Raw genomic sequence first — 27,920 nt, forward strand, 5'->3', positions numbered from 1 at the left:
TGGTGGAATTGATCACCAACCCTTGTATACACACATCATTTCACCTACACACAACTCTCCCACTCAGTCCTTTCCCTGCATGTCCATACAATAGAGCGATAGACTTCCGTGAAACATGGAGTATATCAGCTCATGACGGTTTGTCGTCTCTTGAGCTGGACAATGCACTCCATTGTAGTTGAAAGATTTACCGCACTTACCTCTTGTAGACTCATGATATGACTGATAAAATTACAATAACCCCTGAAATACACACACAAATGCACACACACACACACACACGCGCACACGCACAAACACACACACACACACACACACACACACACACACACACACACACACACACACACACACACACACACACACACACACACACACACACGCCCAGAGTCATATCATCTTTTACATACATCAGCCTGGATGTAAACTTGCATGAATCAGTACTGGTTAGACTGTAGCCATGTCTATTAACAACCAGGTTATAAACCTACATTAATCAGTACTGGTTAGACTGTAGCCATGTCTATCAACAACCAGGTTATAAACCTACATGAGTCAGTACTGGTTAGACTGTAGCCATGTCTATCAACAACCAGGTTATAAACCTACATTAATCAGTACTGGTTAGACTGTAGCCATGTCTATCAACAACCAGGTTATAAACATACATTAATCAGTACTGGTTAGACTGTAGCCATGTCTATCAACAACCAGGTTATAAACCTACATTAATCAGTACTGGTTAGACTGTAGCCATGTCTATCAACAACCAGGTTATAAACCTACATTAATCAGTACTGGTTAGACTGTAGTCATGTCTATCAACAACCAGGTTATAAACCTACATGAGTCAGTACTGGTTAGACTGTAGTCATGTCTATCAACAACCAGGTTATAAACCTACATGAGTCAGTACTGGTTAGACTGTAGTCATGTCTATCAACAACCAGGTTATAAACCTACATGAGTCAGTACTGGTTAGACTGTAGTCATGTCTATCAACAACCAGGTTATAAACCTACATGAGTCAGTACTGGTTAGACTGTAGCCATGTCTATCAACAACCAGGTTATAAACCTACATGTATCAGTACTGGTTAGACTGTAGTCATGTCTATCAACAACCAGGTTATAACCCTACATTAATCAGTACTGGTTAGACTGTAGTCATTTCTATCAACAACCAGGTTATAAACCTACATTAATCAGTACTGGTTAGACTGTAGCCATGTCTATCAACAACCAGGTTATACACCTACATTAATCAGTACTGGTTAGACTGTAGCCATGTCTATCAACAACCAGGTTATAAACCTACATGAGTCAGTACTGGTTAGACTGTAGCCATGTCTATTAACAACCAGGTTATAAACCTACATTAATCAGTACTGGTTAGACTGTAGCCATGTCTATTAACAACCAGGTTATAAACCTACATTAATCAGTACTGGTTAGACTCTAGCCATGTCTATTAACAACCAGGTTATAAACCTACATGAATCAGTACTGGTTAGACTGTAGCCATGTCTATCAACAACCAGGTTATAAACCTACATTAATCAGTACTGGTTAGACTGTAGTCATGTCTATCAACAACCAGGTTATAAACCTAAATGAGTCAGTACTGGTTAGACTGTAGCCATGTCTATCAACAACCAGGTTATAAACCTACATGAGTCAGTACTGGTTAGACTGTAGCCATGTCTATCAACAACCAGGTTATAAACCTACATGAGTCAGTACTGGTTAGACTGTAGCCATGTCTATCAACAACCAGGTTATAAACCTACATTAATCAGTACTGGTTAGGCTGTAGTCATGTCTATCAACAACCATGTTATAAACCTACATGTATCAGTACTGGTTAGACTGTAGCCATGTCTATCAACAACCAGGTTATAAACCTACATGAGTCAGTACTGGTTAGACTGTAGCCATGTCTATCAACAACCAGGTTATAAACCTACATTAATCAGTACTGGTTAGACTGTAGTCATGTCTATCAACAACCAGGTTATAAACCTACATTAATCAGTACTGGTTAGACTGTAGTCATGTCTATCAACAACCAGGTTATAAACCTACATGAGTCAGTACTGGTTAGACTGTAGCCATGTCTATTAACAACCAGGTTATAAACCTACATTAATCAGTACTGGTTAGACTGTAGTCATGTCTATCAACAACCAGGTTATAAACCTACATTAATCAGTACTGGTTAGACTGTAGTCATGTCTATCAACAACCAGGTTATAAACCTACATTAATCAGTACTGGTTAGACTGTAGCCATGTCTATCAACAACCAGGTTATAAACCTACATTAATCAGTACTGGTTAGACTGTAGTCATGTCTATCAACAACCAGGTTATAAACCTAAATGAGTCAGTACTGGTTAGACTGTAGCCATGTCTATCAACAACCAGGTTATAAACCTACATGAGTCAGTACTGGTTAGACTGTAGCCATGTCTATCAACAACCAGGTTATAAACCTACATGAGTCAGTACTGGTTAGACTGTAGCCATGTCTATCAACAACCAGGTTATAAACCTACATTAATCAGTACTGGTTAGACTGTAGCCATGTCTATTAACAACCAGGTTATAAACCTACATTAATCAGTACTGGTTAGACTGTAGCCATGTCTATCAACAACCAGGTTATAAACCTACATGAGTCAGTACTGGTTAGACTGTAGCCATGTCTATCAACAACCAGGTTATAAACCTACATTAATCAGTACTGGTTAGACTGTAGCCATGTCTATCAACAACCAGGTTATAAACATACATTAATCAGTACTGGTTAGACTGTAGCCATGTCTATCAACAACCAGGTTATAAACCTACATTAATCAGTACTGGTTAGACTGTAGCCATGTCTATCAACAACCAGGTTATAAACCTACATTAATCAGTACTGGTTAGACTGTAGTCATGTCTATCAACAACCAGGTTATAAACCTACATGAGTCAGTACTGGTTAGACTGTAGTCATGTCTATCAACAACCAGGTTATAAACCTACATGAGTCAGTACTGGTTAGACTGTAGTCATGTCTATCAACAACCAGGTTATAAACCTACATGAGTCAGTACTGGTTAGACTGTAGTCATGTCTATCAACAACCAGGTTATAAACCTACATGAGTCAGTACTGGTTAGACTGTAGCCATGTCTATCAACAACCAGGTTATAAACCTACATGTATCAGTACTGGTTAGACTGTAGTCATGTCTATCAACAACCAGGTTATAACCCTACATTAATCAGTACTGGTTAGACTGTAGTCATTTCTATCAACAACCAGGTTATAAACCTACATTAATCAGTACTGGTTAGACTGTAGCCATGTCTATCAACAACCAGGTTATACACCTACATTAATCAGTACTGGTTAGACTGTAGCCATGTCTATCAACAACCAGGTTATAAACCTACATGAGTCAGTACTGGTTAGACTGTAGCCATGTCTATTAACAACCAGGTTATAAACCTACATTAATCAGTACTGGTTAGACTGTAGCCATGTCTATTAACAACCAGGTTATAAACCTACATTAATCAGTACTGGTTAGACTCTAGCCATGTCTATTAACAACCAGGTTATAAACCTACATGAATCAGTACTGGTTAGACTGTAGCCATGTCTATCAACAACCAGGTTATAAACCTACATTAATCAGTACTGGTTAGACTGTAGTCATGTCTATCAACAACCAGGTTATAAACCTAAATGAGTCAGTACTGGTTAGACTGTAGCCATGTCTATCAACAACCAGGTTATAAACCTACATGAGTCAGTACTGGTTAGACTGTAGCCATGTCTATCAACAACCAGGTTATAAACCTACATGAGTCAGTACTGGTTAGACTGTAGCCATGTCTATCAACAACCAGGTTATAAACCTACATTAATCAGTACTGGTTAGGCTGTAGTCATGTCTATCAACAACCATGTTATAAACCTACATGTATCAGTACTGGTTAGACTGTAGCCATGTCTATCAACAACCAGGTTATAAACCTACATGAGTCAGTACTGGTTAGACTGTAGCCATGTCTATCAACAACCAGGTTATAAACCTACATTAATCAGTACTGGTTAGACTGTAGTCATGTCTATCAACAACCAGGTTATAAACCTACATTAATCAGTACTGGTTAGACTGTAGTCATGTCTATCAACAACCAGGTTATAAACCTACATGAGTCAGTACTGGTTAGACTGTAGCCATGTCTATTAACAACCAGGTTATAAACCTACATTAATCAGTACTGGTTAGACTGTAGTCATGTCTATCAACAACCAGGTTATAAACCTACATTAATCAGTACTGGTTAGACTGTAGTCATGTCTATCAACAACCAGGTTATAAACCTACATTAATCAGTACTGGTTAGACTGTAGCCATGTCTATCAACAACCAGGTTATAAACCTACATGAGTCAGTACTGGTTAGACTGTAGCCATGTCTATCAACAACCAGGTTATAAACCTACATGAGTCAGTACTGGTTAGACTGTAGCCATGTTTATCAACAACCAGGTTATAAATCTACATTAATCAGTACTGGTTAGACTGTAGTCATGTCTATCAACAACCAGGTTATAAACCTACATTAATCAGTACTGGTTAGACTGTAGTCATGTCTATCAACAACCAGGTTATAAACCTACATGAGTCAGTACTTTGTTTTTTCTCTCCCACTGTCCACTTGAGAGGATGACTCTACAGGAAAACTCGCTACAGCCAACGATGTTCCCATCCCGAGGCCAGACATGCTCTGTTTCACTCTTCCTCCTGTCCAGATCACTTTTCACATCCTCTATCCGAGTTCCAAGTTCAGGTGTTGTTCTCAACAATGGCCATCTTGTGTGAACTCAACTGTCACCCCTCACACACCTAAAGCCATGTAATCCTCCACCCCTCAAGTTCCTAGTTTTAATGTTACAACAGGTGATGAACGTCTCCAACTGAAACAGGCTTCTCTTTGTCTCTACCGTTGTTCCTCTTTAAAACATCAGATAACCTGAAATGGACACAGAGACTGTTAGATTACATTCAGTAGAACTTATCATGAACAACAGGTGTTCACGAACTCATTCCTCCAGCACCTGTCCAAGAGGAAATGGATATAAGCAAAGGTAGCTGTGTCTACATCCTGATGTTCCGTTAATAGTCTCATCATAACACAACAAAGCTGTTGGTATTGTTTCCTTGTTTTATTGTCTTTAGGCACGAGGATGATGTATTTCTACAGAACATTCTAAGCGGATGGGTATTTAAGAATCAAACAGTTTCACTTTCCATAATATGTTTGGTATTTATTTGAAAGTGTCAGCCCTGTTATAACAGTTTCACTTTCCATAATATGTTTGGCATTGATTTGAAAGTGTCAGCCCTGTTATGACAGTTTCACTTTCCATAATATGTTTGGTATTTATTTGAAAGTGTCAGCCCTGTTATAACAGTTTCACTTTCCATAATATGTTTGGTATTTATTTGAAAGTGTCAGTCCTGTTATAACAGTTTCACTTTCCATAATATGTTTGGCATTGATTTGAAAGTGTCAGCCCTGTTATAACAGTTTCACTTTCCATAATATGTTTGGCATTGATTTGAAAGTGTCAGCCCTGTTATAACAGTTTCACTTTCCATAATATGTTTGGCATTGATTTGAAAGTGTCAGCCCTGTTATAACAGTTTCACTTTCTATAATATGTTTGGTATTGATTTGAAAGTGTCAGCCCTGTTAGAACAGTTTCACTTTCCATAATATGTTTGGTATTGATTTGAAAGTGTCAGTCCTGTTATAACAGTTTCACTTTCCATAATATGTTTGGTATTTATTTGAAAGTGTCAGTCCTGTTATAACAGTTTCACTTTCCATAATATGTTTGGCATTGATTTGAAAGTGTCAGCCCTGTTATAACAGTTTCACTTTCCATAATATGTTTGGCATTGATTTGAAAGTGTCAGCCCTGTTATAACAGTTTCACTTTCTATAATATGTTTGGTATTGATTTGAAAGTGTCAGCCCTGTTAGAACAGTTTCACTTTCCATAATATGTTTGGTATTTATTTGAAAGTGTCAGTCCTGTTATAACAGTTTCACTTTCCATAATATGTTTGGCATTGATTTGAAAGTGTCAGCCCTGTTATAACAGTTTCACTTTCCATAATATGTTTGGTATTTATTTGAAAGTGTCAGCCCTGTTATAACAGTTTCACTTTCCATAATATGTTTGGCATTGATTTGAAAGTGTCAGCCCTGTTATGACAGTTTCACTTTCCATAATATGTTTGGTATTTATTTGAAAGTGTCAGCCCTGTTATAACAGTTTCACTTTCCATAATATGTTTGGTATTTATTTGAAAGTGTCAGTCCTGTTATAACAGTTTCACTTTCCATAATATGTTTGGCATTGATTTGAAAGTGTCAGCCCTGTTATAACAGTTTCACTTTCCATAATATGTTTGGCATTGATTTGAAAGTGTCAGCCCTGTTATAACAGTTTCACTTTCCATAATATGTTTGGCATTGATTTGAAAGTGTCAGCCCTGTTATAACAGTTTCACTTTCTATAATATGTTTGGTATTGATTTGAAAGTGTCAGCCCTGTTAGAACAGTTTCACTTTCCATAATATGTTTGGTATTTATTTGAAAGTGTCAGTCCTGTTATAACAGTTTCACTTTCCATAATATGTTTGGCATTGATTTGAAAGTGTCAGCCCTGTTATAACAGTTTCACTTTCCATAATATGTTTGGCATTGATTTGAAAGTGTCAGCCCTGTTATAACAGTTTCACTTTCCATAATATGTTTGGCATTGATTTGAAAGTGTCAGCCCTGTTATGACAGTTTCACTTTCCATAATATGTTTGGCATTTATTTGAAAGTGTCAGCCCCGTTATAACAGTTTCACTTTCCATAATATGTTTGGCATTGATTTGAAAGTGTCAGCCCTGTTATAACAGTTTCACTTTCCATAATATGTTTGGCATTGATTTGAAAGTGTCAGCCCTGTTATAACAGTTTCACTTTCCATAATATGTTTGGCATTGATTTGAAAGTGTCAGCCCTGTTATGACAGTTTCACTTTCCATAATATGTTTGGCATTTATTTGAAAGTGTCAGCCCCGTTATAACAGTTTCACTTTCTATAATATGTTTGGTATTGATTTGAAAGTGTCAGCCCTGTTATAACAGTTTCACTTTCCATAATATGTTTGGTATTGATTTGAAAGTGTCAGCCCTGTTATAACAGTTTCACTTTCCATAATATGTTTGGCATTGATTTGAAAGTGTCAGCCCTGTTATAACAGTTTCACTTTCCATAATATGTTTGGTATTTATTTGAAAGTGTCAGCCCTGTTATAACAGTTTCACTTTCCATAATATGTTTGGCATTGATTTGAAAGTGTCAGCCCTGTTATAACAGTTTCACTTTCCATAATATGTTTGGCATTGATTTGAAAGTGTCAGCCCTGTTATAACAGTTTCACTTTCCATAATATGTTTGGCATTGATTTGAAAGTGTCAGCCCTGTTATAACAGTTTCACTTTCCATAATATGTTTGGTATTGATTTGAAAGTGTCAGCCCTGTTATAACAGTTTCACTTTCCATAATATGTTTGGTATTGATTTGAAAGTGTCAGCCCCGTTATAACAGTTTGCTTTGAGCTCCTGCCTTACTGTTGAACTTGGCAAATTAGAATTTGAGAACTCTCATTTTTCACAGGTTAGCATTTTTCTATTGAATCTTGTTTTGGAGGCAGTGGTCACTAGCTGGCACAGCCACAAAGACATAACATCTGATTTTAAACCTAACCTTAACCACACTGCTAACCTGAATGCCTAACCCTAGCCATAAATTAAGGCCAAAAAGCACTTTTGTTTTCATCAATTCTTACAATATAGCCAATTTGGACTTTGCAGGTGTCATATCTAAGAGAAAATCTCTCAGTACTGCCTCCAGGACAAGACTGATGACAATAAACTTCAACCTGCTCATTTAACAATCTCTCCTCTTGCTAGAATTCTAACGATTTTGGAAGTATAGCTAACTCTGTCTCCAAGATTTATGAAAATGTACAGTTTACAGCATTACAGTCATAAACCTTCTCTTTTTACCTGTCAGTAAAACAGTTTTCCTCACGAGAGCCTGGGGGGACATGTGCAGATGTAAGGAATCTCTTTACTTAGAAGATCACAAGAAGGTCATATTTATCCAATAATGTAAGAAACTCTTAAATGTGGCAGAACTTACAGATCCAGTTATGAACAGAAAACACCCTTCGTCATTCACAGTGGCTGACTTGGGATCAGTGCCTACAGAACAGAGAACCCTCTAGTCGAAACTCTCTGAAAGCCCTCTGGGCATTCACAGTGGCTGACTTGGGATCAGTGCCTATAGAACAGAGAACCCTCTAGTCGAAACTCTCTGACAGCCCTCTGGGCATTCACAGTGGCTGACTTGGGATCAGTGCCTATAGAACAGAGAACCCTCTAGTCGAAACTCTCTGAAAGCCCTCTGGGCATTCACAGTGGCTGACTTGGGATCAGTGCCTACAGAAAAGAGAACCCTCTAGTCGAAACTCTCTGAAAGCCCCCTGGGATTCACAGTGGCTGACTTGGGATCAGTGCCTATAGAACAGAGAACACTCTAAACCCTCTGAAAGCCACCTGGGCATTCACAGTGGCTGACTTGGAATCAGCGTCTACAGAACAGAGAACACTCTAAACCCTCTGAAAGCCCCTTGGGCTTTCACAATGGCTGAATTGGGATCAGTGCCTACAGAACAGAGACATGGTTGACATGGGATTGGTGCTTACAGATCCATATAAATCCAGACTTCACAGGGGCTCTGTTTTTCATTCCAGATGGGAGGCATTAAGGAAAAGTGTAAGGAAATATTTCAGCCTCCCCCGTGACAAGTTTGTGCCATGTGAATAACTCGGCCAGCTGGTGCGGCTGAGAGACTCAAATCTTCTTACAAAAGCAGCCAAAAAAGAGTGAAGGCAAAAGCTGGAATAACATTTGGGAAGGCTGGGATTTTTCTCTCACACATATGTAATGTGGGTGTCACGCAAGGGAGCGCTGTGTTGTGAATGGGCTGATTGAGGAAATAAAACAATAAAAAAAATTTTTTTTGCATATCCCAACTCTCCCTGAGACATGCTCAGAGAGTGGGGTCATGGCCAGGTTCTGCCGGTATCAAAGGCAACCTTGGCGCAATTAGGGTTAAGTGCCTTGCTCAAGGGTACATCAACACATTTGAATTAGACACTGTCCAGCTACTGGCCAAATGCGCTAAACGCTAGGCTACCTGCGCGGAACCCCACAGGATGAGCCAAAAACCAGCATCCAGATGAGGTAGAGGAAGAGAGGGAGGGGAGGAAGGGAAGGAGAGAAGAGGGAGGAAGGGGAAGAGAGGGAGGGGAGGGTGGTGTGGAGGGGAGGGGAGGAGAGGGTGGAAAGAAGAGGGAGGGGAGGAGAGGCAGTGGAGGATGGAGGGGTGGGGAGGAGAGGGAGCAGAGGGTGGAGTAGAGAGGAGGAGAGAGTAATTCCCCTTTCAATCCAAGATAGCATAGCAGTGCAGACGTGGTTTGTCGTTCTCCCCTGTACATATTGTATATTTCGTCTTTTTTTATTTTTAATGTCTTTTTTACTGCTAACCTACAAAGCATTACATGGGCTTGCTCCTACCTATCTCTCTGATTTGGTCCTGCCGTACATACCTACACGTACGCTACGGTCACAAGACGCAGGCCTCCTAATTGTCCCTAGAATTTTTAAGCAAACAGCTGGAGGCAGGGCTTTCTCCTATAGAGCTCCATTTTTATGGAACGGTCTGCCTACCCATGTCAGAGACGCAAACTCGGTCTCAACCTTTAAGTCTCTACTGAAGACTCATCTCTTCAGTGGGTCATATGATTGAGTGTAGTCTGGCCCAGGAGTGGGAGGGTGAACGGAAAGGCTCTGGAGCAACGAACCGCCCTTGCTGTCTCTGCCTGGCCGGTTCCCCTCTTTCCACTGGGATTCTCTGCCTCTAACCCTATTACAGGGGCTGAGTCACTGGCTTTACTGGGGCTCTCTCATGCCGTCCCTGGAGGGGGTGCGTCACCTGAGTGGGTTGAGTCACTGATGTGGTCATCCTGTCTGGGTTGGCGCCCCCCCCCCCCCCCCCCTTGGGTTGTGCCGTGGCGGAGGTCTTTGTGGGCTATACTCAGCCTTGTCTCAGGATGGTAAGTTGGTGGTTGAAGATATCCCTCTAGTGTTGTGGGGGCTGTGCTTTGGCAAAGTGGGTGGGGTTATATCCTTCCTGTTTGGCCCTGTCCGGGGGTGTCCTCGGATGGGGCCACAGTGTCTCCTGACCCCTCCTGTCTCAGCCTCCAGTATTTATGCTGCAGTAGTTTATGTGTCGGGGGGCTAGGGTCAGTTTGTTATATCTGGAGTACTTCTCCTGTCCTATTCGGTGTCCTGTGTGAATCTAAGTGTGCGTTCTCTAATTCTCTCCTTCTCTCTTTCTCTCTCTCGGAGGACCTGAGCCCTAGGACCATGCCCCAGGACTACCTGACATGATGACTCCTTGCTGTCCCCAGTCCACCTGGCTGTGCTGCTGCTCCAGTTTCAACTGACCTGAGCCATAGGACCATGCCCCAGGAATACCTGACATGATGACTCCTTGCTGTCCCCAGTCCACCTGACTGTGCTGCTGCTCCAGTTTCAACTATTCTGCCTTATTATAATTCGACCATGCTGGTCATTTATGAACATTTGAACATCTTGACCATGTTTTGTTATAATCTCCACCCGGCACAGCCAGAAGAGGACTGGCCACCCCACATAGCCTGGTTCCTCTCTAGGTTTCTTCCTAGGTTTTGGCCTTTCTAGGGAGTTTTTCCTAGCCACCGTGCTTCTACACCTGCATTGCTTGCTGTTTGGGGTTTTAGGCTGGGTTTCTGTACAGCACTTTGAGATATCAGCTGATGTACGAAGGGCTATATAAATAAATTTGATTTGATTTTGATTTGATTTTCCATTTTTAAATTAAATATACCTTCCGGTAACCCACCTCATCCAATTTGATACGGATCCGCTATTTTCAGACCTTTTAGCCAGAACCTCCATCAGAAGCTAGCCATCAGAAGCTAGCAAGCTAATTAGCTACTTTCTATTTAGAAATTGTCAGCAACTGCTAGCTGCCTTTACCTTCGGCACAGACACCAGCCGCTTTTAGCCTGGATAACACTGGCCAGCCTGCCAGTATCGGACTGTTTTCTCCACTATAACACCGGATTCCTGCCGTAAGCCCTGTATCATTACTCCTGATCATCACAGCTAGCTAGCTGCCACCGAGTGGCACTCGCGTACAAAGCTGATGCCTCCCGGACTCTTCCCCAACACGGCTAGAATTCCACTACTCCACCAGATCCTTGCCATAAGCTCTGGACCTTTGCATGGGATCATCGCTGCTAGCTAGCTGCTACCGAGTGGCTATAGTGGCTATAGTGGGACACTGTAAAGTCCATGGAGAACAAGAGCACCTCCTTTCAGCTACAGACTGCACTGAGGCTAGGTAACACTGTCACCACCGGTAAATCAACGATAATCGAGAATTTCAATAAGCATTTCTCTACGGCTGGGCATGCTTTCCTCCTGGCTACCCCAACTCCGGGCAACAGCTCCGCACCCCCCGCAGCTACTTGCCCAAGCCTCACAGCTTCTCCTTCACCCAAATCCAGAAAGCAGATGTTCTGAAAGAGCTGCAAAACCTGGACCTGTTCATATCAGCTCTCATTCTAAAATTATCCGCCACCATTGTTGCAACCCCTATTACCAGTCTGTTCAACCTCTCTTTCGTATCGTCTGAGATCCCTAAAGACTGGAAAGCTGCCGTGGTCATCCCCCTCTTCAAAGAGGGTGACACTCTAGACCTAAACTGTTATAGACCTATATCCATCCTGCCCTGCTTTTTTAAAGTCTTCGAAAGCCAAGTTAACAAACAGATCACTGACCATTTCGAACCGCACCATACCTTTTCCGCTGTGCAATCTGGTTTCAGACCTGGTACACCTCAGCCACGCTCAAGGTACTAAACGATATCATAACCACCATCGATAAAAGATTGTACTGTGCAGCCGTCTTCAATGACCTGGCCAAGGCTTTCGACTCTGTCAATCACAGTATTCTTATCGGCAGACTCAACAGCCTTGGTTTCTCAAATGACTGCCTCGCCTGGTTCACCAACTACTTCTCAGAAAGAGTTCAGCGTGTCAAATCGGAGGGCCTGTTGTCAGGACTTCTGGCAGTCTCTATGGGGGTACCACAGGGTTCAATTCGTGGGCCGACTCCTTTCTCTGTATATATCAACGATGTCGCTCTTGCTGCGGGTGATTCCCTGATCCACCTCTACGCAGACGACACCATTCTGTATTCATCTGGCCCTTCTTTGGACACTGTGTTAACTAACCTCCAAACGAGCTTCAATGCCATACAACACTCTTTCCATGGCCTCCAACTGTTCTTTAATGCTAGTAAAACTAAATGCATGCTTTTCAACCGCTCGCTGCCCGCACCCGCCCGACTAGCATCACTACTCTGGATGGGTCTGACTTAAAATATGTGGACAACTACAAATACCTAGGTGTCTGGCTAGACTGTAAACTCCCCTTCCAGACTCATATTAAACATCTCCAATTCAAAATTAAATCTAGAATCGGCTTTCTATTTCGCAACAAAGACTCCTTCACTCACCCCGCCAAACATACCCTAGTAAAACTGACTATCCTACCGATACTCGACTTCGGCGATGTCATTTACAAAATAGCCTCCAACACTCTACCTAGCAAACTGGATGCAATCTATCACAGTGCCATCCGTTTTGTCACCAAAGCCCCATATACCACCCACCACTGCGACCTGTATGCTCTAATCGGCTGGACCCCGCTACATATTCGTCGCCAGACCCACTGGCTCCAGGTCATCTATAAGTCTTTGCTAGGTATAGCACCTTATCTCAGCTCACTGGTCATGATAACAACACCCACCCGCAGCACGCGCTCCAGCAGGTGTATCTCACTGGTCATCCCCAAAGCCTTCCAGTTCTCTGCTGCCAATGACTGGCACGATTTGCAAAAATCGCTGAAGCTGGAGACTTATATTTCCCTCACTGACTTTAAACATCAGCTATCTGAGCAGCTAACCGATTGCTGCAGCCGTACATAGCCCATCTGTATATAGCCCATCCAATCTACCTACCTCATCCCCATATTGTTTTTATTTACTTTCTGCTCTTTTGCACACCAGTATTTCTACTTGCACATCATCATCTGCACATCTATCACTCCTGTGATAATTTGCTAAATTGTAATTACTATGGCCTATTTATTGCCTCACCTCCTCATGCCTTTTGAACATACTGTTTTTAGACTTTATTTTTTCCTCTATTGTGTTATTGACTGTACGCTTGTTTATTCCATGTGTAACTCTGTGTTGTTGTTTGTGTCGCACTGATTTGCTTTATCTTGGCCAGGTCACAGTTGTAAATGAGAACTTGTTCTCAACTAGCCTACCTGGTTAAATAAAGGTGTTCTCAACTGGCCTACCTGGTTAAATAAAGGTGTTCTCAACTGGCCTACCTGGTTAAATAAAGGTGTTCTCAACTAGCCTACCTGGTTAAATAAAGGTGTTCTCAACTAGCCTACCTGGTTAAATAAAGGTGTTCTCAACTAGCCTACCTGGTTAAATAAAGGTGAAATAACTAAATAGATAAAAAAAGAGGAGTGGAGAGGGAGGGGGATTGAAGACTGGGGCATGAAGGCTGAGCAGTTAGTCTCTCCCTCTCTCTTTCTCTTTCTCATGCTCTCTTTCTTTATCTTTCTCTCTCTCACTGTTCTTTGTTTCTCCCCACCATATGTACTCTGAAATGTGTGTTCCCCATTTAAACCAACCCCTCTGTACCAAACGACTGTAATGTGTGTGTTATAGAACCAGATGACTGTAACGTCTGTTAGTTAATATAGAACCAGATGACTGTAATGTCTGTGTGTTATAGAACCAGATGAATGTAATGTCTGTGTGTTATAGAACCAGATGACTGTAATGTTTATTTGTTATATAGAACCAGATGACTGTAATGTTTGTGTGTTATATAGAACCAGATGACTGTAATGTCTGTGTGTTATAGAACCAGATGACTGTAATGTCTGTGTGTTATATAGAACCAGATGACTGTAATGTCTGTGTGTTATATAGAACCAGATGACTGTAATATCTGTGTTATATAGAACCAGATGACTGTAATGTCTGTGTGTTATATAGAACCAGATGACTGTAATGTCTGTGTGTTATATAGAACCAGATGACTGTAATATCTGTGTGTTATATAGAACCAGATGACTGTAATGTCTGTGTGTTATATAGAACCAGATGACTGTAATGTCTGCCCAGTCCAATGCTGTCAGTCATCAGGAATCTGGGTTATGTTACCAGGCAGGAAAGCCTATCACACAAACACACACACCCACGCACACTGACACACAGGAACACAAGCAGATGCACGCTCACACAGCCATGCTCACACACACATAGCTTTTTACCACATCAAGCCTTTCTAAGAAATCCACCCGTAGTCTCTTGGGAAGCGGCAGCACCTGTGTGTGTGTGTGTGTGTGTGTGTGTGTGTGTGTGTGTGTGTGTGTGTGTGTGTGTATATATATATATATACATATATATATATATATATATATATATATATATATATATATATATATATACGTGTGTGTGTGTGTTTTCATTTTGAAAATCTTTCTTTGGCTCCCAACATGTCTGGCCATCCACATGAAAGGCCTCTGTGGGAGCGGCTCAAGTCCCAACTCAAAGACAGAGCTGATTTCCCTGAAACATGCCTCGGGGTTACTGAGTGCAGTGAGAGGGTTTGTGTGGACAAGTGGGCCCTGGAGTCCCATCGGCTAATTGACGCATTCCCATAGAGTTGACATCCACAGCTCTGGATCTCTGGTCCTATGGGATCTAGTTATAACTGGAGGAGGAGGAGAGGTGTAGAGTTGACATCCACAGCTCTGGATCTCTGGTCCTATGGGATCTAGTTATAACTGGAGGAGGAGGAGAGGTGTTGAGCTGTTTGTCTTTCTCTCCATCCCTATTGATCTTTCTCACTCTTTCTTTCTCTCTTTCTCTCTCTCTCTCTTTCTCTCTTTCTCTCCGGATTTTCTTTCTCTTTCTCTCTCTCTCTCCGGCTTTCTCTCTCGTTCTCTCTCTTTCCCTCCAGCTTTCTATCTCATTCTCTCTTTCTCTCTGGCTTTCTCTCTCTTTCTCTCTCTCTGGTTCTCTCACTTTCTCTATCTCTCTGGTTTTCCCTCTCTTTCTCTCTCTCTTTCTTTCTGGCTTTCTCTTTCTCTCTCTTTCTCTCTCTTTCTCTCTTTCTCTCCGGCTTTCTCTCTCTTTCTCTCTCTCTCTCCGGCTTTCTATCTCATTCTCTCTTTCTCTCTGGCTTTCTCTCTCTTTCTCTCTCTCTCTCTGGTTCTCTCACTTTCTCTCTCTTTCTCTCTCTCTCTCTGGTTTTCCCTCTCCTTCTCTCTCTCTTTCTTTCTGGCTTTCTCTTTCTCTCTCTTTCTCTCCAGCTTTCTCTCTCGTGTATGATTTCTGTGTATGATTTCTATGTGTTATAACAAGTGGTTTCTTGAGAGCGGCTTGCTGTGTCGTATTGTAGTTATTAAAATGAGTAAGAAAGGAGTCTTTGTCATATCCAGCATCTACACCCAGTCGCACGGGTCATCCTGAGCCAGAAAACCCAACTCATTTTTACCACTGCATTCCTTGGCTGTATGGTAAGCCCAGAGGGGTCCTCTCTCTTTCTCTCTCTTCTTTCTTACCTCTTTCCTCCCCTCTCTCTCCCCTCTCTCCTCTCTCTCCCTGCTCTCTCTTCTCCTCTCTCCTCCCTCCTCTCGCCTCTTTCTCTCTCTCCTCCCTCCTCTCTCCTCTCTCTCTCCTTTCTCCTCTCTCATCTCTCCTTCCTCCTATCTTCTCTGTCCTCCCTCCTATCTTATCTGTCCTCTGTCCTCTCTCCTCCCTCCTATCTTCTCTGTCCTCCGTCCTCTCTCCTCCCTCCTATCTTCTCTGTCCTCCGTCCTCTCTCCTCTCTCTGTCCTCTCTCCTCCCTCCTCTCTCCTCTCTCCTTTCTCCTCTCTGTCCTCTCTCCTCCCTCCTCTCTCCTCTCTCCTTTCTCCTCTCTCATCTCTCCTTCCTCCTGTCTCCTCCCTCCTATCTTCTCTGTCCTCCGTCCTCTCTCCTCCCTCCTATCTTCTCTGTCCTCCGTCCTCTCTCCTCTCTCTGTCCTCTCTCCTCCCTCCTCTCTCCTCTCTCCTTTCTCCTCTCTGTCCTCTCTCCTCCCTCCTCTCTCCTCTCTCCTTCCTCCTCTCTCCTCTCTTCTCCCTCCTATCTTCTCTGTCCTCTCTCCTCTCTCCTTCCTCCTCTCTCCTTCCTCCTCTCTCCTTCCTCCTCTCTCCTCTCTCCTCCCTCCTCTCTCAACATTAGCTCTGCACACACACACACACACACACACAGGGAGACTTTGGGGCAAGATTTTCAGGACCATGGTTAAAAAGAGGAGCCTACAATAAATATTTCCCTGTCCCCCTGTCTCCTCCAGCCACACCCGTCCCGTGTACACACACACACACACACACACACACACACACACACACACACACACACACACACACACACACACACACACACACACACCTCCCCTCCATGCAGGTGTTGCCCTCTCAGTAGCCCTCATTAACTCTACTGCCAGCACTGGACAGTGGGCTGTGGAGGGAGGAGGAGGGGTGACACACATTCCCTCTCCCCAGTTAAAACTCACCATCTATTTCTCTCTCTCTCTCTCTCTCTCTCTCTCTCTCTCTCTCTCTCTCTCTCTCTCTCTCTCTCTCTCTCTCTCTCTCTCTCTCTCTCTCTCTCTCTCTCTCTCTCTCTCTCTCTCTGTATCTCTCTCTCTCTGTTTCTGTCTCTCTCCTGAAGTCAGCAGATAAGGATGAGGATAAGTTTGGCTACATTGGGACACAACACCTTCTATTCACAGATATGTGTCTTAAGAGCAGTCTATCGTTCTGCCACACTTGTCCTTCTCTAAACAACACTCGCCAACTCTCAGTATTACCTACATCCACCACCCACTGCCTTACCTACCAGACCTGGGTCCTGTTCATTACCATAACTACACCCACCACCCCACTGCCTTACCTACCAGACCTGTGTCCTGTTCAGTACCATTCCTACACCCACCACCCCACTGCCTTACCTACCAGACCTGGGTCCTGCTCAGTACCATTCCTACACCCACCACCCCACTGCCTTACCTACCAGACCTGGGTCCTGTTCATTACCATTCCTACACCCACCACCCCACTGCCTCACCTACCAGACCTGTGTCCTGTTCAGTACCATTCCTACACCCCCCCCCCCCATTAGATTACTAATGTAGTGGGGTTTTGTCTACACTATAGATTACTAATGTAGTGGGGTTTTGTCTACACTATAGATTACTAATGTAGTGGGGTTTTGTCTACACTATAGATTACTAATGTAGTGGGGTTTTGTCTACACTATATATTACTAATGTAGTGGGGTTTTGTCTACACTATAGATTACTAATGTAGTGGGGTTTTGTCTACACTATAGATTTCTAATGTAGTGGGGTTTTGTCTACACTGTAGATTACTAATGTAGTGGGGTTTTGTCTACACTATAGATTACTAATGTAGTGGGGTTTTGTCTACACTATAGATTACTAATGTAGTGGGGTTTTGTCTACACTATAGATTACTAATGTAGTGGGGTTTTGTCTACACTATATATTACTAATGTAGTGGGGTTTTGTCTACACTATAGATTACTAATGTAGTGGGGTTTTGTCTACACTATAGATTTCTAATGTAGTGGGGTTTTGTCTACACTGTAGATTACTAATGTAGTGGGGTTTTGTCTACACTATAGATTACTAATGTAGTGGGGTTTTGTCTACACTATAGATTACTAATGTAGTGGGGTTTTGTCTACACTATAGATTACTAATGTAGTGGGGTTTTGTCTTCACTATAGATTACTAATGTAGTGGGGTTTGTCTACACTATAGATTTCTAATGTAGTGGGGTTGTGTCTTCACTATAGATTTCTAATGTAGTGGGGTTGTGTCTTCACTATAGATTACTAATGTAGTGGGGTTTTGTCTACACTATAGATTACTAATGTAGTGGGGTTTTGTCTACACTATAGATTACTAATGTAGTGGGGTTTTGTCTACACTATAGATTACTAATGCAGTGGGGTTTTGTCTACACTATATATTACTAATGTAGTGGGGTTTTGTCTACACTATAGATTACTAATGTAGTGGGGTTTTGTCTACACTATAGATTACTAATGTAGTGGGGTTTTGTCTACACTATAGATTACTAATGTAGTGGGGTTTTGTCTACACTATAGATTACTAATGTAGTGGGGTTTTGTCTACACTATATATTACTAATGTAGTGGGGTTTTGTCTACACTATATATTACTAATGTAGTGGGGTTTTGTCTACACTATATATTACTAATGTAGTGGGGTTTTGTCTTCACTATAGATTACTAATGTAGTGGGGTTTTGTCTACACTATAGATTACTAATGTAGTGGGGTTTTGTCTACACTATAGATTACTAATGTAGTGGGGTTTTGTCTTCACTATAGATTACTAATGTAGTGGGGTTTTGTCTTCACTATAGATTACTAATGTAGTGGGGTTTTGTCTACACTATATATTACTAATGTAGTGGGGTTTGTCTACACTATAGATTACTAATGTAGTGGGGTTTTGTCTACACTATATATTACTAATGTAGTGGGGTTTTGTCTACACTATAGATTACTAATGTAGTGGGGTTTTGTCTACACTATAGATTACTAATGTAGTGGGGTTTTGTCTACACTATAGATTACTAATGTAGTGGGGTTTTGTCTACACTATATATTACTAATGTAGTGGGGTTTTGTCTTCACTATAGATTACTAATGTAGTGGGGTTTTGTCTACACTATAGATTACTAATGTAGTGGGGTTTGTCTACACTATAGATTACTAATGTAGTGGGGTTTTGTCTACACTATAGATTACTAATGTAGTGGGGTTTGTCTACACTATAGATTACTAATGTAGTGGGGTTTGTCTACACTATAGATTACTAATGTAGTGGGGTTTTGTCTACACTATAGATTACTAATGTAGTGGGGTTTTGTCTACACTATAGATTACTAATGTAGTGGGGTTTGTCTACACTATAGATTACTAATGTAGTGGGGTTTTGTCTACACTATAGATTACTAATGTAGTGGGGTTTTGTCTACACTATAGATTACTAATGTAGTGGGGTTTTGTCTTCACTATAGATTACTAATGTAGTGGGGTTTTGTCTTCACTATAGATTACTAATCTAGTGGGGTTTTGTCTTCACTATAGATTACTAATGTAGTGGGGTTTTGTCTTCACTATAGATTACTAATGTAGTGGGGTTTTGTCTACACTATAGATTACTAATGTAGTGGGGTTTTGTCTACACTATAGATTACTAATGTAGTGGGGTTTTGTCTTCACTATAGATTTCTAATGTAGTGGGGTTTTGTCTACACTATATATTACTAATGTAGTGGGGTTTTGTCTACACTATAGATTACTAATCTAGTGGGGTTTTGTCTACACTATAGATTACTAATGTAGTGGGGTTTTGTCTACACTATAGATTACTAATGTAGTGGGGTTTTGTCTACACTATAGATTACTAATGTAGTGGGGTTTTGTCTACACTATAGATTACTAATGCAGTGGGGTTTTGTCTACACTATAGATTACTAATGTAGTGGGGTTTTGCCTACACTATAGATTACTAATGTAGTGGGGTTTTGTCTTCACTATAGATTACTAATGTAGTGGGGTTTTGTCTACACTATAGATTACTAATGTAGTGGGGTTTGTCTACACTATAGATTACTAATGTAGTGGGGTTTTGTCTACACTATAGATTACTAATGTAGTGGGGTTTTGTCTACACTATAGATTACTAATGTAGTGGGGTTTTGTCTTCACTATAGATTACTAATGTAGTGGGGTTTTGTCTTCACTATAGATTACTAATGTAGTGGGGTTTGTCTACACTATAGATTACTAATGTAGTGGGGTTTTGTCTACACTATAGATTACTAATGTAGTGGGGTTTTGTCTACACTATAGATTACTAATGTAGTGGGGTTTTGTCTACACTGTAGATTACTAATGTAGTGGGGTTTTGTCTTCACTATAGATTACTAATGTAGTGGGGTTTTGTCTACACTATAGATTACTAATGTAGTGGGGTTTTGTCTACACTATAGATTACTAATGTAGTGGGGTTTTGTCTACACTATATATTACTAATGTAGTGGGGTTTTGTCTACACTATAGATTACTAATGTAGTGGGGTTTTGTCTTCACTATAGATTACTAATGTAGTGGGGTTTTGTCTACACTATAGATTACTAATGTAGTGGGGTTTTGTCTTCACTATAGATTACTAATGTAGTGGGGTTTGTCTACACTATAGATTACTAATGTAGTGGGGTTTTGTCTACACTATAGATTACTAATGTAGTGGGGTTTTGTCTACACTATAGATTACTAATGTAGTGGGGTTTTGTCTACACTGTAGATTACTAATGTAGTGGGGTTTTGTCTTCACTATAGATTACTAATGTAGTGGGGTTTTGTCTACACTATATATTACTAATGTAGTGGGGTTTTGTCTACACTATATATTACTAATGTAGTGGGGTTTTGTCTACACTATAGATTACTAATGTAGTGGGGTTTTGTCTACACTATATATTACTAATGTAGTGGGGTTTTGTCTACACTATAGATTACTAATGTAGTGGGGTTTGTCTTCACTATAGATTACTAATGTAGTGGGGTTTGTCTTCACTATAGATTACTAATGTAGTGGGGTTTGTCTTCACTATAGATTACTAATGTAGTGGGGTTTTGTCTACACTATATATTACTAATGTAGTGGGGTTTTGTCTACACTATAGATTACTAATGTAGTGGGGTTTGTCTTCACTATAGATTACTAATGTAGTGGGGTTTTGTCTACACTATAGATTACTAATGTAGTGGGGTTTTGTCTACACTATAGATTACTAATGCAGTGGGGTTTTGTCTACACTATATATTACTAATGTAGTGGGGTTTTGTCTTCACTATAGATTACTAATGTAGTGGGGTTTTGTCTACACTATAGATTACTAATGTAGTGGGGTTTTGTCTACACTATAGATTACTAATGTAGTGGGGTTTTGTCTACACTATATATTACTAATGTAGTGGGGTTTTGTCTACACTATAGATTACTAATGTAGTGGGGTTTTGTCTTCACTATAGATTTCTAATATAGTGGGGTTTTGTCTTCACTATAGATTACTAATGTAGTGGGGTTTTGTCTACACTATATATTACTAATGTAGTGGGGTTTTGTCTTCACTATAGATTTCTAATGTAGTGGGGGTTTGTCTACACTATAGATTACTAATGTAGTGGGGTTTTGTCTACACTATAGATTACTAATGTAGTGGGGTTTTGTCTACACTATAGATTACTAATGTAGTGGGGTTTTGTCTACACTATAGATTACTAATGTAGTGGGGTTTTGTCTACACTATAGATTACTAATGTAGTGGGGTTTTGTCTACACTATAGATTACTAATGTAGTGGGGTTTTGTCTACACTATAGATTACTAATGTAGTGGGGTTTTGTCTTCACTATAGATTTCTAATGTAGTGGGGTTTTGTCTTCACTATAGATTACTAATGTAGTGGGGTTTTGTCTACACTATAGATTACTAATGTAGTGGGGTTTTGTCTTCACTATAGATTACTAATGTAGTGGGGTTTGTCTACACTATAGATTACTAATGTAGTGGGGTTTTGTCTACACTATAGATTACTAATGTAGTGGGGTTTTGTCTTCACTATAGATTACTAATGTAGTGGGGTTTGTCTACACTATAGATTACTAATGTAGTGGGGTTTTGTCTTCACTATAGATTACTAATGTAGTGGGGTTTTGTCTTCACTATAGATTTCTAATGTAGTGGGGTTTTGTCTACACTATATATTACTAATGTAGTGGGGTTTTGTCTACACTATAGATTACTAATGTAGTGGGGTTTTGTCTACACTATAGATTACTAATGTAGTGGGGTTTGTCTACACTATAGATTACTAATGTAGTGGGGTTTTGTCTTCACTATAGATTACTAATGTAGTGGGGTTTTGTCTTCACTATAGATTTCTAATGTAGTGGGGTTTTGTCTACACTATATATTACTAATGTAGTGGGGTTTTGTCTACACTATAGATTACTAATCTAGTGGGGTTTTGTCTACACTATAGATTACTAATGTAGTGGGGTTTTGTCTACACTATAGATTACTAATGTAGTGGGGTTTTGTCTACACTATAGATTACTAATGTAGTGGGGTTTTGTCTACACTATAGATTACTAATGTAGTGGGGTTTTGTCTTCACTATAGATTTCTAATGTAGTGGGGTTTTGTCTACACTATATATTACTAATGTAGTGGGGTTTTGTCTACACTATAGATTACTAATCTAGTGGGGTTTTGTCTACACTATAGATTACTAATGTAGTGGGGTTTTGTCTTCACTATAGATTACTAATGTAGTGGGGTTTTGTCTACACTATAGATTACTAATGTAGTGGGGTTTGTCTACACTATAGATTACTAATGTAGTGGGGTTTTGTCTTCACTATAGATTACTAATGTAGTGGGGTTTTGTCTTCACTATAGATTACTAATGCAGTGGGGTTTTGTCTTCACTATAGATTACTAATGTAGTGGGGTTTGTCTACACTATAGATTACTAATGTAGTGGGGTTTGTCTACACTATAGATTACTAATGTAGTGGGGTTTTGTCTTCACTATAGATTACTAATGTAGTGGGGTTTTGTCTTCACTATAGATTACTAATGTAGTGGGGTTTGTCTACACTATAGATTACTAATGTAGTGGGGTTTGTCTACACTATAGATTACTAATGTAGTGGGGTTTTGTCTACACTATAGATTTCTAATGTAGTGGGGTTTTGTCTACACTATAGATTACTAATGCAGTGGGGTTTTGTCTACACTATATATTACTAATGTAGTGGGGTTTTGTCTACACTATAGATTACTAATGTAGTGGGGTTTTGTCTACACTATAGATTACTAATGTAGTGGGGTTTTGTCTACACTATAGATTACTAATGTAGTGGGGTTTTGTCTACACTATAGATTACTAATGTAGTGGGGTTTTGTCTACACTATAGATTACTAATGTAGTGGGGTTTTGTCTACACTATAGATTACTAATGCAGTGGGGTTTTGTCTACACTATAGATTACTAATGTAGTGGGGTTTTGTCTACACTATAGATTACTAATGTAGTGGGGTTTTGTCTACACTATAGATTACTAATGTAGTGGGGTTTTGTCTACACTATAGATTACTAATGTAGTGGGGTTTTGTCTTCACTATAGATTACTAATGTAGTGGGGTTTTGTCTACACTATATATTACTAATGTAGTGGGGTTTTGTCTACACTATAGATTACTAATGTAGTGGGGTTTTGTCTTCACTATAGATTACTAATGTAGTGGGGTTTGTCTACACTATAGATTACTAATGTAGTGGGGTTTTGTCTACACTATATATTACTAATGTAGTGGGGTTTGTCTACACTATAGATTACTAATGTAGTGGGGTTTTGTCTTCACTATAGATTACTAATGTAGTGGGGTTTTGTCTACACTATATATTACTAATGTAGTGGGGTTTGTCTACACTATAGATTACTAATGTAGTGGGGTTTTGTCTACACTGTAGATTACTAATGTAGTGGGGTTTTGTCTACACTATAGATTACTAATGTAGTGGGGTTTTGTCTTCACTATATATTACTAATGTAGTGGGGTTTTGTCTACACTATAGATTACTAATGTAGTGGGGTTTTGTCTTCACTATAGATTACTAATGTAGTGGGGTTTTGTCTACACTATAGATTACTAATGTAGTGGGGTTTTGTCTACACTATAGATTACTAATGTAGTGGGGTTTTGTCTTCACTATAGATTACTAATGTAGTGGGGTTTTGTCTACACTATAGATTACTAATGTAGTGGGGTTTGTCTACACTATAGATTACTAATGTAGTGGGGTTTTGTCTACACTATAGATTTCTAATGTAGTGGGGTTTTGTCTACACTATAGATTACTAATGTAGTGGGGTTTTGTCTACACTATAGATTACTAATGTAGTGGGGTTTTGTCTTCACTATAGATTACTAATGTAGTGGGGTTTTGTCTACACTATAGATTACTAATGTAGTGGGGTTTTGTCTACACTATAGATTACTAATGTAGTGGGGTTTTGTCTTCACTATAGATTACTAATGTAGTGGGGTTTTGTCTACACTATAGATTACTAATGTAGTGGGGTTTGTCTACACTATAGATTACTAATGTAGTGGGGTTTTGTCTACACTATAGATTTCTAATGTAGTGGGGTTTTGTCTACACTATAGATTACTAATGCAGTGGGGTTTTGTCTACACTATATATTACTAATGTAGTGGGGTTTTGTCTACACTATAGATTACTAATGTAGTGGGGTTTTGTCTACACTATAGATTACTAATGTAGTGGGGTTTTGTCTACACTATAGATTACTAATGCAGTGGGGTTTTGTCTACACTATATATTACTAATGTAGTGGGGTTTTGTCTTCACTATAGATTACTAATGTAGTGGGGTTTTGTCTACACTATATATTACTAATGTAGTGGGGTTTTGTCTACACTATATATTACTAATGTAGTGGGGTTTTGTCTTCACTATAGATTACTAATGTAGTGGGGTTTTGTCTTCACTATAGATTACTAATGTAGTGGGGTTTTGTCTACACTATAGATTACTAATGTAGTGGGGTTTTGTCTACACTATAGATTACTAATGTAGTGGGGTTTTGTCTACACTATAGATTACTAATGTAGTGGGGTTTTGTCTTCACTATAGATTACTAATGTAGTGGGGTTTTGTCTACACTATAGATTTCTAATGTAGTGGGGTTTTGTCTACACTATATATTACTAATGTAGTGGGGTTTTGTCTACACTATAGATTACTAATGTAGTGGGGTTTTGTCTTCACTATAGATTTCTAATATAGTGGGGTTTTGTCTTCACTATAGATTACTAATGTAGTGGGGTTTTGTCTACACTATAGATTACTAATGTAGTGGGGTTTTGTCTACACTATAGATTACTAATGTAGTGGGGTTTTGTCTACACTATAGATTACTAATGTAGTGGGGTTTTGTCTACACTATAGATTACTAATGTAGTGGGGTTTTGTCTTCACTATAGATTTCTAATGTAGTGGGGTTTTGTCTTCACTATAGATTTCTAATATAGTGGGGTTTTGTCTTCACTATAGATTACTAATGTAGTGGGGTTTTGTCTACACTATAGATTACTAATGTAGTGGGGTTTTGTCTACACTATATATTACTAATGTAGTGGGGTTTTGTCTTCACTATAGATTTCTAATGTAGTGGGGTTTTGTCTTCACTATAGATTACTAATGTAGTGGGGTTTTGTCTACACTATAGATTACTAATGTAGTGGGGTTTTGTCTACACTATATATTACTAATGTAGTGGGGTTTTGTCTTCACTATAGATTTCTAATGTAGTGGGGTTTTGTCTTCACTATAGATTACTAATGTAGTGGGGTTTTGTCTACACTATAGATTACTAATGTAGTGGGGTTTTGTCTTCACTATAGATTACTAATGTAGTGGGGTTTTGTCTACACTATAGATTACTAATGTAGTGGGGTTTTGTCTACACTATAGATTACTAATGTAGTGGGGTTTTGTCTTCACTATAGATTACTAATGTAGTGGGGTTTTGTCTACACTATAGATTACTAATGTAGTGGGGTTTTGTCTACACTATAGATTACTAATGTAGTGGGGTTTTGTCTACACTATAGATTACTAATGTAGTGGGGTTTTGTCTTCACTATAGATTACTAATGTAGTGGGGTTTTGTCTACACTATAGATTACTAATGTAGTGGGGTTTTGTCTTCACTGTAGATCAAATCAAATCAAAGTTTATTTGACATGTGCGCTGAATACAACCTTACAGTGAAATGCTTACTTACAGGCTCTAACCAATAGTGCAAAAAAAGTATTAGGTGAACAATAGGTAGGTAAAGAAATAAAACAACAGTAAAAAGACAGGCTTTATACAGTAGCGAGGCTATAAAAGTGGGTGGGACACAATGCAGATATCCCGGTTAGCCAATGTGCGGGAGCACTGGTTGGTCACCCAATTGAGGTAGTATGTACTTGAATGTATAGTTAAAGTGACTGTGCATATATGATAAACAGAGAGTAGCAGCAGCGTAAAAAGAGGGGTCGGGGAGGGGGGGACACAGTGCAAATAGCCATTTGATGACCTGTTCAGGAGTCTTATTGCTTGGGGGTAAAACTGTTGAGAAGCCTTTTTGTCCTAGACTTGGCACTCTGTTACCGCTTGCCATGAGGTAGTAGAGAGAACAGTCTATGACTGGGGTGACTGGGGTCGTTGACAATTTTTAAGGCATTCCTCTGACACCGCCTGGTGTAGAGGTCCTGGATGGCAGGCAGTTTAGCCCCAGTGATGTATTGGGCCGTACGCACTACCCTCTGTAGTGCCTTGCGGTCAGAGGCTGAGCAATTGCCGTACCAGGCAGTGATGCAACCAGTCAGGATGCTCTCGATGTTGCAGCTGTAGAACCTTTTGAGGATCTCAGGACCCATGCCAAAAAATATTAGTTTCCTGAGAGGGAATAGGTTTTGTCGTGCCCTCTTCACGACTGTTTTGGTGTGTTTGGACCATTCTAGTTTGTTGTTGATGTGGACACCAAGGAACTTGAAGCTCTCAATCTGCTCCACTACAGCCCCGTTGATGAGAATGGGGGCGTGCCCGGTCCTCCTTTTCCTGTGGTCCACAATCATCTCCTTAGTCTTGGTTACGTTGAGGGATAGGTTGTTATTCTGGCACCACCCGGCCAGGTTAGAGTGTTGGACTAGTAAACGAAAGTTTGCAAGTTCAAATCCCAGAGCTGACAAGGTACTAACTAATCTGTCGTTCTGCCCATGAACAGGCAGTTAACCCACTGTTCCTAGGCTGTCATTGAAAATAAGAATGTGTTCTTAACTGACTTGCCTAGTTAAATAAAAAAGGTCTCTGACTTCCTCCCTATAGGCTGTGTCGTTGTTGTTGGAGTCATGCCTGACCATGCAGTCGTGGGTGAACAGGGAGTACAGGAGGGGACTGAGCACGCACTAATGGGGAGCTCCAGTGTTGAGGATCAGCGTGGCAGATGTGTTGCTACCCACCCTCAACACCTGGGGGTGGCCCGTCAGGAAGTCCAGGATCCAGTTGCAGAGGGAGGTGTTTAGTCCCAGGATCCTTAGCTTAGTGATGAGTTTTGAGGGTACTACGCTGAGCTGTAGTCAATTAATAGCATTCTCACATAAGTGTTCCTTTTGTCCAGGTGGGAAAAGGCAGTGTGGAGTGCAATAGAGATTGCATCATCTGTGGATCTGTTTGAGCGGTATGCCCTTCATGGCTACGAAAGTGAGTGCTACGGGTCTGTAGTCATTTAGGCAGGCTGTCTTTGTGTTCTTGGGCACAGGGACTATGGTGGTCTGCTTGAAACATGTTGGTATTACAGACTCAATCAGGGACATGTTGAAC

The sequence above is a fragment of the Oncorhynchus clarkii genome, chromosome 12 (assembly GCF_045791955.1).
Source record: "Oncorhynchus clarkii lewisi isolate Uvic-CL-2024 chromosome 12, UVic_Ocla_1.0, whole genome shotgun sequence".
Lineage (NCBI taxonomy): Eukaryota > Metazoa > Chordata > Actinopteri > Salmoniformes > Salmonidae > Oncorhynchus > Oncorhynchus clarkii.